Here is a 12475-nt window from a genome sequence, read left to right as displayed (position 1 = left end):
GTTCCAAGATCAGTAGTTCCTTTACCTACTGTACAAACTTTATAGATATGATCTTGTTTAAATCCACAACAACAGTATGAGGTTAATATCTCCCCATTTGTGAGGGATGGGGGAACCAGGCTTGAAGAAAGTAAGTAGTGAATGGCCACATAACTAGTAAGTGGGAGCTGAGATTCAAACCCAGGTCTGTTTGGTCCCTGTGGAAAGGGTTGGGCATAACAGGAGCCTTTAAAGGATATGGGGGAAAAGGAGGGAAAGGGGTCATGCTTCCTGGAAGAGGGTGGAGGCGATGGAAACTGTTCCAGAGCAGGAGACATACCCCAAAGACAATGTCAGAGGGAGGCCCTGGCTTGCTTTGGTTGGAGCAAGACAGGGCCCGACAGAACTTACTGCCCCTGGAGCAGCCCTGCCTACTCCTGACAAGTCTCAAACCCTCCCCCAGGGAAGCTTGGAAGATGACAGAGGATATTATTGTCAAGGAGAGCAGGAGACCAAGGAGAATGCTTCTCAGCTTCTGCTGGGTGGGTGAGCATGGAGATTGGGAAGGTGGCCCACTGGACCTAAGGAAGGTTGACTCTGATCTCTGACCCTCAATATGATCTATCTAGGCCACTGGGGGAAATACCAGGGTCAAATGGCCTGAATCCATTAAGGAAATTCCCCTTGGACCAGTTACACTTGAAGTGGCTCTCTAGGGAGAGCAAGAAACCAGAAGCTGCCATTGGCCCTCTGCAGAGACCATCACAGGAGTGCTGGAGAATCATCCCTGTGGGAGGAGATACCCAGGGCTCAAGGCAGGTGTCAGAATCCCGAATAAAACTCTTCTTCATTTCTTTACGGGGTGGGTGGAAAGACACGAAGGACCTGGCATGTGTTACTGTTGACCTATCTGTTCAAACAGCCAAGCTGAGGGTTCAGGCACCCCCGAGGCTTCTGCAGAATCTGGCAAAATAGATATGTGCGTATACCTATAACTACAAAATAGATATATACCTGTAGCTGTGCTCTCTAAAGTGGGCCAGGACAAAAGCCTAGTAGTCTTTGGAAAAACTCTGAGAGAAGTAAGGGGAGGGGCTCTTTCTGAATGTAAAGTCACAGAAGCAAAGAGTCCCTGGACCCCTCATTAATAGGTAGGGTGATACTTAGGGATCTGGGAAAGAACAAGGTCAATCTATAGACTGCTGATTTTTTTCCCAGTGGTCTGAATGCAGAAGTTCCTAGGTCCTGCCTGCCTAGGAAGTCCACAGCCAGTGGGTGGAGAGCAGAGAGCTGGAGAGGAAAGCTCCACCTTCACTGCCCTCCTACCCATGAACGGGAATGGGTGTGATGAATGGAAATGAACTACTAGGGTAGTCTGACCATGATCCAATCCCACCAGAAAGAGCAAGAAACATGGTCTAACCATAGGAATTTTGCTCCAAGATACTCCGAGTTCTTCCTATTGACTCTATCAATATATTTTACTTTGGCAGATCAGGGATGAAAATTTTCCAGACTCAGAATTATTAAATGAATTTTGGTGTCTGATTGTTCTGGGGGAGAGCCTGCCACCCCCAGACCAGTGAGTTGGTGGTGCAGCTCTGCAATACTTTGAAAGATGCTGAAATCCAATATGAGCCTTTCCCCAGACCGGAATGACAAGCTCTTTGCATACAGGGAAGTTCCCCAATCTGTCCCCATTCTCCACCCTGCAAACATGTCACAGAAGGACACCTGGACGAGTTGTGGCAGGCTCCAACGTCTGGTAGCCCATGAACCGAGGTGAGGGCAAGGTTAGTCAAGATTAAGGAATGTGTTCAAGAAACCAGGACACCTGCCCAGGAAGGAAGACTCTCCCAGAAAGAAAGGGAAGAAATGAGGCGGTGGCAGCAGGGCTTAAATGCAAGAGCATGTGAGTCAGGTAGACCTGCTTTCAAACTATGGCTTTTTTCCTACCACCTGTCAGCAGTCGGGCCTTGGTCACATTACCAAATCTCTCTAGGTTCCTCCATCTGTGAAATGGGATGATAATATAATACAATACTCATTTCAGATGGTTGCTGAAAGGATTAGCCTTTTTAAAATATACCTAAAAGGACACCCATAGGCAAAAATATGAACCAACCTCAACCTCACATTATCAAAAAATTATCTCAGAATGGATCATTGGCTTAAATGTAAAATGTAAAACTATAAAACTTTTAGAAAAAAGAATAGGTGAAAATATTCTGAACATAGGGTTAGGCAAAAAGTTCTTAGGCTTAACACCAAAAGCAGAACCCACAAAAGGAAGAGTTGAGAAATTGAACTTACTCAAAATTTAAAAGTTTCACAGTGTGAAAGATCCTGGGATGAGGATGAAAAGTCAAACTGCAGATGAAGAGAAAATATTTGCAAAGCACATATTTGACTAAGTGCTAATTTTCTAGATATATAAGGAACCCTCCAAATGCAATAGTAAAAACAAACAAACAAAAAAGCTATCCAATTAGAAAATGGAGAAAAGACATGAACAGACATTTCAATGAAGAGGATATACAGATGGTGTAACAGGGAAGAACAAACCAGACTCCATATTAGGTCTGTTTCTTTTACTGTAACGTTTGTATTCTATTGGTTTTGCTTCAAGTTTAGAATGTTGCCTGTAGACTGAAATATACAGGATAGCCCATTCTCAAGTCTCTGACATTTAAGGGTATAACACTTTTCCATTCAAATAGAGATGAAAAGTGCAGAACAGAGAATAACATTTGTCTTGTTGGAGGTTTACAGGAACATCGTGACCTGACCTAGGTAGACAGCTGCAAGAACAAAGGATTCCTACACCAAGAAGTGTGCAACAAGCAACCATGCCCCTCCCTCATCTGGCCTTTAACAATGCTTTGCTGACTATTTACAATAGCCAGGACATGGAAGCAACCTATGTGTCCATTGACAGATGAATGGATAAAGAAGATGTGGCACATATGTACAATGGAATATTACTCAGCCATAAAAAGAAACGAAATTGAGTTATTTGTAGTGAGGTGGATGGACCTAGAGTCCGTCATATGGAGTGAAGTAAGTCAGAAAGAGAAAAACAAACACCGTATGCTAACACATATATATGGAATCTAAAAAAAAAAAAAAAGGTTCTGAAGAACCTAGGGGCAAGGGCAGGACAGGAATAATAAAGATGCAGATGTAGAGAATGGACTTGAGGACACAGGGAGGGGGAAGGGTAAGTGAGAGAGTGGCATGGACATATATACACTACCAAATGTAAAATAGAGAGCAAGGAAGCAGCCGCATAGCACAGGGAGATCAGCTCAGTGCTTTGTGACCACCTAGAGGGGTGGGATAGGGTGGGAGGGAGGGAGACACAAAAGGGAAGGGATATGGGGATATATGTACACGTATAGCTGATTCACTTTGTTATACAGCAGAAACCAACACAAACATTACAACATTTTAAAGCAATTACACTCCAATAAAGATGTAAAGAAAAAAATGCTTTGCTGAAAACTTTCAGGGAGTTTGGGTTTTTTTGGGCATGAGCCACCCATCTCCTTGCGTGGCCCTCCAATAAACCTTTCTCTGCTCCACCCTTCGACGTTTTGGTTTGTTTAGCCTCACTGTGTGTCTGGTGCATGAACTTGCATTCAGTAACAATGGCTAATAAGTGCATGAAACGATGTTAACATTAGCCATTAAGGAAATGCAAACTGCATCACTACACACCTATGAGATTGACTCAAATTAAAAAGAGACATCACCAAATGCAAGTGAGGATCACTGACATGTTGCTGGTAGGAATGGAAAACTGTACAGCCACTCTAGAAGTTTCTTATAAAACTAAACATACAGTTACCATACAACCTAGCAAAAGCACGTTGGGCATCTGTCCTAGAGAAACGAAAACATGTGTTCACACAAAAACCTTAACCTCAATTTTCATAGCAGCTTTATTTGTAGCTGCTGAAAACAGCCTAGCTATCCTTCAACAGGTGAATGTTAAACAAACTGGGATATGGATACTGTGGAATACTACTCAGCAATAAAAAAGAAGGAACTAGCCATGCACATAACAACGTGACGAATCTCCAGGGGATTCTGTTGAGTGAAAAAAGCCAATCCCAAAAGATTACATTTATATTAGATTTTTGGAATGACAAATTTCTAGAGATAGAGAACAGCTTAGTGGTTGTCAGAGGTGGGGGGTGGAGTGGAGGTGGCTATAAAAGGGCAGCACAAGGTACTGTCTGTATCTTGACAGTAGTGGTGGTCACAAGAATTACACAAGTGATAAAACTGCAATGAACTCAACACACACACACAAACACACACACGAGTGCATTAAAACTGGTGAAATTTTGAATAAGATTTGTGGATTGTATCATTGTCAATTTCCTGGTTGTGATACTGTGCTATAGTTATGTAAGGTGTTACCATTTGCTTGGTGAAAGGTGCAAGGGATCTCTGCATTATTTCTTACAATTGCATGTTTATCTATAATTATCTCAAAACAAAAAGTTTTAACAATACCTGTAAAGCCCTCTTCCTCCATCTTGTCCTCTAATTTCCCTCTATCTTCTTCATCCTCCTCCCATTTCCCCTCCTCCTCCTCCTCTTTCTTTCCTCCTCCTTTTATTCCCCCTCCCCTCCCCCTCCTCCCCCTCTCTCCTCCTCTCCCTCCTCCTCCTCTTTCTCCTTGTTATTTCCAGGCAACATTACATTCTCAGAAGAAAAATCTTTCCATTACAGCGGAAAGAGAGTGAGTAATCTAACATTTACCACGGAAAGCCTGGAAAATACCTGGCCGCCCGTGGACACACAGAAGCCCTAAAGAGGGAGAGCAAAGGCCACTGTGTTAAAATGTCTGAGGCAGGAGAGGATGGTGGGAGGAAGCCATCCAGTTCCTTCTAAAACTCAATACTCTCACCCAGGTGATTTGGTCAGATAAGCTGGAACTTCTGGATAAAACCAGAATTACATCCGATAAATCAAATTTGAGATAGTCATTCAGAGAAAGACAGAAAAAAGATCTACTTACCATTCTCAGCATTATTTCAGTGCTCTCTCTATTCAGCATACCTCACCGAGGCTTGTGAGATTGTGGTCCAGCAGTTGAGATGTGCAGGCATCAGGTGTGGGCTGGGCTGCAAAGCCAGGGACGCCAGCATGGCTTCACGGGGGCCACAGGATGTCCCCACCTGGCCTGCTGCTAGTCAGGGGGGCCTGATGGTGAGGGGCTGGCATATATGTCTGCTGGGTTTGTTTCCACCCAGGCTGATGGTCTTATTTCTTCAGAAAAAGAGCCCGTCTTAGGACCAAAATGAGTACAGAAGCAGGAGTGAGAATGGGATAAACCAAGGATGGAGTACAAGCATTTCTGGATTTGGCAGGATATCCATTCTTTCCCCCTGATATAAAACACCAGGCTCCCCTTAGACCGGCTTTTGATAAAAACTATTTTAAGTGTCAAGAAGGCAGAAATGGAAACCCTGTGTTTCAGGAAAGACAGTTCTCATTATCATAATTATGACCACAGGTTCTTTGTAGCCTTGGGGGCTTGTGATCCTGGTTGGGTCCATATCAAAATAAGAAACAAATATCCCAAGAACCCTGCCACCTCAATCAGCTTAGAAGAAACGCTTGGCCATGGCCAGGGCTTTAGAGAACTTCGGTCTTACGCTGGGCCTCCTCAGGCTTAGAGCTCCACACCGGATCCAAGAGATCATGGTCAATATCTTCTCTAGGAGTTACAAAGGGGCTTTGAATTTAAATGTGAATGCTTTTAATTTAATAACAAGTCAGGTAGGGAGATGTGAAGAAAGGAACTGAGACTCCCTTTAGCAGGGACCCTGGAGGGAAAATACCCCCCAGACATCAACCTTGAGAATGATCGGGGCTGGATTGTCTGCCTGGGCATCAGCCAGCCTCCTCTTTCCTCTGGGCCCTTCCAGGGTTGGCGGGAGCCAGGAAGAGTGGGACCAGAGAGAGAGCCAATTGCTAAAAGGTGGCTTTCTCAGGTTGTACCGAGACAGGCTGGGACCTGGGACCTGGGGCCTTTGCTGCAGTGCTTGCACATAGACAAACATCTCCTCGAGCAACAGAATACAAAGAAACTATAGGGACTAAAATATCTGTGTGCATGCGCAGTTGGGGCAAATTATGAACAAGATACAGAAAGGCCAAACCCAACTGCCCTTCCAAGGTGCCGAGGTGCCGGGAGCAAAAGCAGGGTACTGCTCATGATCTCTGCACACAGCACCACCAAGGGGGTGGGCAGACCACCTCAGCCACCCCTCCCACCCAACACACAGATCCATCTCCACCCTCACCCTGTTTGAGGGATCGAGCTAGGGCACCTGTCGCTTGTTCTCGCTCTCTCATGCTGCAGCACGGGCCCCAGTAAAGCCTTGCCTGAATTCCTCATGTGGCCTCTTATCAATTCCTCTTGATTAAAGAGTCCAAGAACCCAGGTAGGTAACAGTACAGTAGGAAGCGCTGGAAGCTTGCTGGCTCTGAAGGACAAGAGAAGGACTTCTAAGATGCAACTGATTTCATGCCTCTTGTATTGTGTTTCCTTTTTGTTTACCTTACTGTTTAGTAAAGGTCTTTCTTCCTTTTTTTTTTTTTTAAGGTTAGGAAAATTAGACTACTTTGGGCACACTAAAAGAAACCAAAAAAAGATTTTGTTTGTTTGTTTGTTCGCCATCTGGTTTAGGTGATTGTGAAGAACACAACTCTTAAAAGTCAAACCTCAAATAGACTAGTAGAATGTAAGCTCCTGGACAGGAATTGTGGTGTGTCTTGTTCACTGCTGTGTTCTCAGCATATGGCATATAGCTTGGAGGGAGCTCAAGTCATATCTGATAGTGAATGAATGAATGAAGGAAGGAAGGAATAAATGGAAAAGTGAAGCTCAGGGATAGAGGCTGACTTTTGGGGTCCCTCCGACACTTCTCCAGGGTCCTCTCTTTTCCCAGTGAGTTCCTCCTCCTGTTACAGTTTCCACTTCTGCCCACACCCCAGGGCCAAGCTGCAGGAGCACATAACATTTACACTGACATTTTTAGGGTAAGTAGATCTTAAGCAAGGTAAAGGGGACAAGGGGAATCAGCTGGAGGGTATCGATAAGGGCTCTTTTGGTAACAGTGACAATTCAAACTGGCTGAAGCAAAAGGGGGACTTGTTATCTCACATAACTGGGAAGCCCAATGATAGCCTCAGGCACAGCTGGATCTGGGGGCTCCAACAATGATGTCAGGGCTCTCTTTAACTCCATCTGTTGGTTCTGCTTTCCTCTATGATGACTCCATTCTCAGTGAAGGCCTTCTCAAGGATGGTAAAATCTCCACCAGCACAGCTCCAAACTCAGGTCCTAGTCCTCTGAGCAACCTCAGTGAAAGTAAGAGCTCCTCTCTTTCCTTTGTTCTCCATGTCTGGGCTGAGCTCTGATTGGCCCTCTTCAGGTCACATGACCGCCTCTGAACCAATCACTATGATGAAAGGGATGTACAATGCTATGATTGGCTTGCATTCCATGCCCATCTCTGGAACCAGGGTTAAAATCAGCTCCACCTAAATCATGTGGTCCATGCATGGGGAGGAGTGGTTCTCCAAGGAAGATTGAGGTGTCATTTGTACAACACGGGGAATGGGTGCTGGGCAAGCAAATCAACTGCCCAGTCTACAAGGAAATAGCAAGTCAAAGGCCCTGACCCAGAGAAGTGAGCTGGTCAGTCTGAGGTCATAAACATGACTAGGGCAGAGCTGAGCCTCAGGCTCTTGGTCCATGCTGGTCCCAGAGTGCCTTCAGAAAGAACCCACTGGGGCCCCCTTGGTTGGCCTCCTGCTGCTGAACAAACAGTGTTCCCTGGCCACCCCTGCAGATGCTGATCTTCTTTTCTCAATGACTCTGGTTACAGCAGCAAACAGCCCAACTATTTGAAAGTCTTTATTTCAAAAACACCATTCCTGCTTCAGTTCCTGACCTGAATTTGATTCCACTAGTTCTGAGAAGAAAAAAAAAAAAAAAAGGCACTTTTTTTTAAATTGCATTTTTAATGATCCAGAGCCTCAGATGTGTGGTCCAACAAGGACTAGAGATCCTAAACACATAGTACTTTCATGGAGGAGGTTGTTCCCAGCAAACGTCTAAGGGAAAGATGAGACCAAGTCTAGCTCTAGTTATCAGAGTTTATTCACTGGTGCTCAGAGGGGGTCATGCCTTCCACTGATTGGGTAAAGAGGGCAGACCACATTTCTCCTGGTGCACTTCCAAACTGCCCTTGGGAGAAAAAGTCACAGCTGAGTTCAGTAGGAATAAAGACCATATAGGAGAGGATCTGTTTCATCAGACATATGATCCCTCCATTTATAAACTGTAATACTGACAGCACTCCCACAGAAGTCTGAAGTCTTCTAAATGTTTCCTTTTGCTTGAAGGACACCAGGCACCTTGCCATACCTGGACTTTGGAGTGATAACCACTGTAATCCAAGGGCTGGGGTTTGGAGGATCCTTGCCCTCAGTGGATGTTCCTCTAACCCTTGAGGTCAGGTGCATGGATCAGAGGCCAAGATCACATTAGCTCCAAGGAGAGTTTTTGCTTGTGTCTGATTTGTTTGTCACCCCAATAATGCCCTGTTATAATTATCATAGCAGTGGATGAGGAAATATCATCCATTTCACCCAGAGTCATTTTATAGTATCCAGCACAGTGCTTGGCACATAGTAGGTGCTTATTGAATGAATAAGGAGCTTATTCAGGATCAATCTGTCATTTAAGTTACCTTGGCTGAGGAGTTGCTTGGACAGACCCTGGGCTCCCCCACCCCATCTGAGGGGGGACAGCAGTGTCTGGAAATCTGAGCACCTCCACTTCTCAGAGAAAGTGCCCCAGCTTCCACGCTCATGCCACCTCACACCTCCTCTAACGTGTTTGGGAATCCGTTGGGAGGGTACTCCTTAGTGGTGGGGAGATTTAAGCTGCTATCTAACAGACTGCTGATGGATTAGCAAGGCTTTCAGATAAAACCTTAAAGGGGTTAGAGTTTCATTTTTCCCCCATGCTCAGGGGGAAGAACTCCTGCTTCACTGTTGCCGTAGTTTGGGACCGACAATGAATGAGAGGGGAGTCAGGGCTGGGCGGTGGGCAACAAGGTTCAAGGGAAAGGCCAGATTCTGGTTCCGGCCCAGCCATGGTTTCCTCGGGAAATTCTGGACAAGACATTGAATCTCTGGGCTTCTCTTTCCTTAGCTTCAAATGGGAAATAATAATACCTACCTGACAGGGGTATTGTACACATGAAATGAGAGCAGTGACATGAAAGCCCTTTAAAGAAGTTAAAAGTACTTCCCTGTGTGAGGCTATTATTTTCCTGCCACAGGAAACAGACTGCAGGGCTGAAGCCTCTGCTTGAGACACCAGAACTGTTGGGTGGGACTTTTGAATAAGGCTCTTTGGCTTACATTTGCCCAGAGTGTAACAGGGAAGAACATATCTGACTCCGTATTGGATCTGTTCCTTTTGGTTTAACCTTTGTATTCTATTGCTTTTGAGACAAGTTAACCACTAAAGGGATGTTGCCAAAAGCTTAAAATATACATAATCTCTGGGAACCCTGCCCCCCATGCCCGAGCATTGAGCTAAAATACCTTTGTTTAGTTTACAGGAAACATCCTGACCAGGCCCACCCAGGAATGGCTGCAGGAAAGAAGAAATTAACACATCCCCACCGGAGTCTGACTGGAACCAGGAAATAATGGCAACAACTTATTGCCTTTTAAACTTTACTTTCTCACCTCCTCCTCTTTGTTCCATAAAAGAAACTAACATCCAAAGCTGGGCAAAATGGTTCTTTGGGACACTAGTCCACCATCTTCTCAGTCTGCTGGCTTTCCAAATAAAGTCCCTATTCCCTGCCCCAACACCTCGTCTCTCAATTTATTGGCCTGTCATGTGGACAGGAGTATGAGCTTGGACTTGGTAACAAGAGGAAACACAAAGGGGGACCATCTCATTCCATGTCCTGTGGATATTATGACGAAGAAATGTGCAGCAGCCACATACTCCTCTGAGGAGTGCGGGACCCAGTGGCTTGGGATCCAGACAAGATAATGTCATGACCGAGAGGGAAGCCACTGTCACTACTGGTGACTCACCCACATGCTCTTGAGGACAGAGCCAAGCACATACTCAAGGATGTGCCCTCCAGATGACATAGCCTTTGAATAAGGTTATTAAACTCCTTCTGTTTACACCTAACTCTCTTTTTCTTGTTCACAAGACTTGTCATGGGAGAAATCTTCCAGGTCCTCCAACTAGAATTTACATTGTAGTTGTAAAGAAAAAATAAAGACACAGAAAAGAATTTCACATCGAAGTATTTAAAAGTGCAGCACACTGAGACAGGAATTCAGAGGAAGGACAAAAAAGTGTGGGCTGGAAAGGGCTTGGTGCAAATGTATGAGTGCCTGGAAGGACCCAGGGTGTTACCAAAACAAACCTGGGTCCACTCACCTGAGTGCGAATCTACTGACAATTGGGTTGTAGTGAAGGAAAAGTACAGAGTTTATTGCAGGGCGCCAAGCAAGGAGAATGGGCAGCTCATGCTCAAAAACCCAAACTCCCCGATGGCTTTCAGAGAAGGGGTTTTAAAGGCAGTGTGAGGGAGGAGGCTGCAGGGTGAGCGATCAGCTTGTGCACAATTCCCGGATTGGTTGGCATCAAGGTGAAGTTTCAAGCATCATCAACCTTCTGGTTTCAACCAGTCTGGTGTCTATGTGCTTGCAGTCAGCAGTTTCCAGCTGGTGGGGTCTGCTTCCTGTAAAAACAACTTAGGAACGTGTGTCAGGCCTTTGTCTGCATCTTTCAGGGAACTGGGAGTTCAGTGGTTCTACTGTGTGGTGGATTTATAGTCTAAATTGTTACCACTTTCCCAGCCCAACAGCTGCCCTTTGTTTCTACATCTTCACATTTCCTAATCATTAACTCTTGAGCCAGCCTTTTGAGACTCAAGGGAGGCCTGGCAGACTAAAGCAAAAGCCTTTAACTTCAAAGGACAGGGACACAGGGGTTTGTATAGGTTTCAATCCCCCCTTTTCTTTGACACTACTCAATCTTGAGGGGAACAGATTCAGGAAAAGAAAGGGAGTAAAGTTCTGGATAGAAAGGTTAATCATAAACTCAGCAGAGGAACTCAGATTTAGGGGCACTCAGTTTCAGGGACCAATCTTCCACAAGTTGCTTCACCCCTTCATGCCTTAGTTTCCTCCCTGTAAAGAGAGAATAATTATAGTACCCACCTCATTAGTCAGGATCTGAAACCTAGTATTTAATGAAAGGTACCTGCCATTTTTATTACGTGAGGGCTTTGAGGATGTGTAAGATTTAAGGAAAGGGAAGAAGGTCTTTTGAGTTGGGGGAACAGTAGAAGCAGAATCAAGAGGATGGGAATAAGCAGAATATATGCAGACAAAACACATTGCGGAGCTGGCCTAAGAGAAAAGAGGGCATGGTGGGGCACTGCCACTCAGCAAATCTTCCTCAGGCTTCCTTGAGGTGCTGGAGCACCATGATGAACCACAAAGACGTGGGAGCCAGGGTCAGTACTGTAACCCAGCAGGACCCTATGGGACCTTCCTGGGAAAGACCTCCCCCCACCCATGTCCTCTGCCTGCCTCTTGTCTGCAGAAAAACTTTAGCCTCCTAAGCCTTCCCTGATTTCCAAAGAATAAATTTAATCAGAAAAGTGAGAAAATGCAGAAAAGGAAACAGTCAAGCAAGACAAAATAATAATAGTTTAGCCATTAAACAAAGTCAAGGACCTTTAGTTCCTCCTCTGAGGCCATATTCTGAGCCATATCCTTTGAGCTGTTTTACAGAGACTGAAATCCCTTCTGGGTGGAAGAAATTAACTGCATGCTGACCACAAGCAGGTAGACCCCAGACTGGTTGGAACCAGAAGGTTGATGATGTTGATTCCGATTACCTCACCACTAACCAATCAGAAGAATGTCCATGAGCTGATCATGAACCTCACAACACCCCCCAACCCTGTCTTTAAAAACCTTTCCCTGAAAACCACTGGGGAGTTTGGGTCTTTTGAGCATGAGCAGCCTGGACTCCTTGCTTGACACCTGCAGTAAATGCTACACTTTCCTTCACCACAACCCAGTGTCAGTAGATTGGCTTTACTGTGCGCAGGCAAGTGGACCCAAGTTTGGTTTGGTAACAATACCAGAATATGACCCTAAAACTAAGCCAACTCCAAGACTCAGTGAGATCACACTGGATGGGTCATGTGCTAAGGCCATGTGTAATTTTGGTAATATTTAAGGGGTAATAATAGATATGCTTATTTTAAATTGTACCTAAAACTTATGAATCATAGCTCTTACTCATATCCAGTATAAGGAATATATACAAATCTTACAGTAGTTTAAGTGAAATAATGTGAGTGCTTTATCAGCAAAATTTCAGAAAATTGAAAAAGCATTCTTCTTC

Source organism: Balaenoptera borealis (genome assembly GCF_965194805.1).
Source record: "Balaenoptera borealis genome assembly, chromosome: 11".
NCBI lineage: Eukaryota > Metazoa > Chordata > Mammalia > Artiodactyla > Balaenopteridae > Balaenoptera > Balaenoptera borealis.
Note: the sequence above shows the minus strand (reverse complement) of the source record.